This window comes from Marmota flaviventris, chromosome 7 (genome assembly GCF_047511675.1).
Source record: "Marmota flaviventris isolate mMarFla1 chromosome 7, mMarFla1.hap1, whole genome shotgun sequence".
NCBI classification, from domain to species: domain Eukaryota; kingdom Metazoa; phylum Chordata; class Mammalia; order Rodentia; family Sciuridae; genus Marmota; species Marmota flaviventris.
Window position 1 is genome coordinate 49,475,500 of NC_092504.1, and position 3,658 is coordinate 49,479,157.

The following is a 3,658-nucleotide window of genomic DNA, read 5'->3' on the forward strand; positions in this document are numbered from 1 at the left end:
AAATAATCAGAGAAATTTGAAAAAAGAGGAAAATATTTATCATTTTGTACCATCACCTCTATTACTGATAAGATCACTGATGGTCAGAGATATTAAATATTTTTTCTGATTTTTCACACTTTGTTTCTTAGCAATGCGTCTTCAAGATAGATTTCTTGCTTGCTTTCCTCCATCATTTTTTACCATCGATCATATTTAAATAAGAATCCTGTATTTGTTTTCTAAATGTATTTGAAATTAATCCATCCATTTGTCCTCATTTTGAATGACAGGACTCTAATCCAGATACTACCATTTCCCTCACCTTCTCCCCCATGATTGCAGGCACATCTCCATGGAAATTCTTACTTCTCCATGTTCTTTGCTTGAAACCCTTCTATATGTTTCCACTGACTTTAAGGAAATGTGAAAACCTTTTTATATGACTTAGAATGAACCAATTTATTGGTGACTCTAAAGTTCACATTTGCCAATCCCCACCTGACATCCAGAGGTCCATTATTTTTTTTCCTTAATTTTTGTACCTTCAGGCAAATGTATAACAAATACCTTTTGCCTGAATTATCACACTCTCTTTGACCACTGTTTCTTCTAGATGATTTTTATCTGCATCTTGTCACCAACTTGGACATAAATTTCTAAAGAAAGTTTCCTGACCCATTATTACCAGACAACCTGCCATTGCTCATTCAGTGTTTCATATTTCAAAACATGGGGTGCACTGGTATAATTTATTGTTAGTCATTTTATTTGCACTATAAACTTCTGAGGTAAAGCCTGTGTCTGTCTCATTTTGATTTTCATATCATTGTTTTAAGACTACTCAATTTTGATTTCTAAATGAATAATGTTTGCTGAGAGCAAGAACTGCTTGCCATTTGTCACACACTAGGCTAAGTGCTTTGCATTCACTTGCATGCAAAGACATTAATGTTTAAAACACATAAGTAACTTTTTCAAGTACCAACATTAGTAAGTGGGAAAGGTTAAACAAGCATAGGATCACATGTCCAACCACTGTGCTTTTTTTACCAAGACAACAATTCTGAAATATTTCTAAAATAAGAAAGGGATTTATTTTATGTCAAGTTAAGTATTTTTCCAAAACAATTTTTGAAAGAAAGCTTAATTTCTTCTGTTATTGTTATAAACCTTCCATTTTCATCATTGTATCCCTTTTCTCTAAAGATAGAATCAATTAATAATGACACTTTTGGCTTTCAATTTTTGACATGCTATTTTTAACAGTGAACTCAATCTCCCTTCTTTTTTCTGAACACGGCATTAAAAATAAAAACTAAATGCACTGATATTCTATGAGTCAATAAATCTTTGAATTGTCTTTTGGGGTCAAATGAAAATCTCAAATGAAAATCATCTCTTCCTTCCTTCTCTGTGTCTAGTCTAAGCGTATTGCATCCTCTAAACCCTGACAGATTCTAACTATATCATTGTTTCATTTTTTCACTATTTTATTTTAGTGTCTTCTATTTTATTAATGTATTTATATCTTCCCCTGAATACATTATTTTATCTGAAATTCTTTAAATTTGCTTTTCAAACTCTCAGAAACTTTCCTGTCCTCATTATTATGTTAATCTTGGCTAAAGTGAAAACATGATCACTTTCTGAAGAGTTCCCAACATAGTCACATCCGAAACAATTGCTTTTTCTTGATGAGAATTATCCCAGTGTCACCATATCACTGGGAATATATGAGGTACTAAAGTTCCTAGTCTTTATTATAATCATTTCTTCTGGCTCTCAATGCTATATTAAGTGCCAAAGTACCAGATGATAATGAGGAGATCGTATGACATTTTTTTTTTGTCAACATTTCAAGAATTCTTTATGTATCTCCTATTTATTCATTTTTATGTAATATTTCCTATTTATTCATTTTTATGTATATAAATAGAAAGTACATTTATTCTTCCCATTTTTAAATTATATCTTTTCTCCAAATTTGTGGATATGTTCATATATCTTGTCATGATAGATCTGTCTTAATAGTTTTATTATCTGAAATTCTATTAGTAAACTCTCTTAATCAGATTTGCCAATTGATTTTCCTTCATGTCTATATACATATAAATGTGTATATATACACGTGTATACCAATTTACTTCCATTCATGTATATATGTATGTGTTTATATATTTGTTCCTGATCATATATTCTCTACTTGCTTGAATTTTATTATTTTAATGTTGTGAGTCATGATTCAGGAAAAACAAAGTGTTGCTTGTAAATAATAATTCATAAACATTCACTGTTCATACTCCATATCTTTTATTTGTATAGTAATAATTATTAGAGAAGATAATACATGTGATCTTAAATCTTTCATCTTTTGCTATGAAATTCTAGCAATTAATATTACAAGGTTTTAATAACTTCATGAGCCATTTCTAAAGACTATTATCTGCCGCAGTCTGGCTGGGCACAAAATCACAAGCCACTCAAGCAGGAGCAAACTTTATTTCTGAAACTCCCCCGCTCCCAGGAAATATGCTGAACCACACACGCGGCGTTCTCCCAGACCACACTACACCAACAGGAAATCCCTCCTCCGGAATTGCTCCTACTGCACTTCCCCAACCAATGGGAACTCTCCGGGAGTCCCGCTAGAGCTCCAAAGTAGCGGGCCCATGTGGACAGCAGGGGTCTAATATCCAATTGGATGCAGATCTTAACATAATCATATCATCTCAATGGCTTGCTGGCATCACCTTTCAACCAAAAATGCCATGCATCATTCCAACTTGGCTATGGCTCTCAGCATCTCCCCGCTTCTGTTTAATTAAGCAACAAGCAATGTGGCTTAGGGACCCTGCCTGTTAGGTTGTCCAATACAACATATGGTCCTTACCCGTCATCAGATGAGCTGACCTCTATGCGTCAGCCTCCTGTCCTTGTCTGTTTTTTGATAACAGAGTACCCTCTATGGTGGTTTGAGAACGGCATTCATTAGCCCAATGTCTCCCTCTACGGCATCGTGGGCAAATACCCTGTATTCTATTCCTTTGATACCTACCTTTGTTAAACCCCTCTCCTATGGGGCAACTCCTTTTAAAATGTCCTGTTTGTTCACAATTATAGCATGTTTTTGGCCTGGCATCTAAAGCCTGTTGTACTGCAGCTGCCAAGACTTGCCCTTGTTCATTAATGTCTCTACATAATTTAATATATATGTTTAAATCTTCATGTCTCCATGGTCTAATGACCTCTCTGCAGTAACGATTTTCTTGGTCATAAGCCAGTTGTTTTATTAATGGCATTGCTTGTTTTGTATCCCCAAAAATTCTGGCAGCTGTTTGAATAAGCCTATCTACAAATTCAGCGTAAGGTTCATTAGCTCTCTGTATTACCTTAGATAATTGACCTTGTAAATCTCCATGTCCTTGTAAAGTCTTCCATGCCCTAACTGCATCTGCAGCAATTTGTGCATATATAGCAGGATCATATTCAATTTGTTGCTGTTGACCCTCATAAGGTCCTTTCCCTAACAACATATCTAGATTTCTTTGAGGGTAACCGGCTGCTGCATTTCGCCTAGCTGTCTCTGTGCAAAATTCCTCATTGGCAACCTTCCATAACAAATACTGTCCTCCATTTAGCACAGATTTACACATGCTAGCCCAATCTGCTGGTGTCA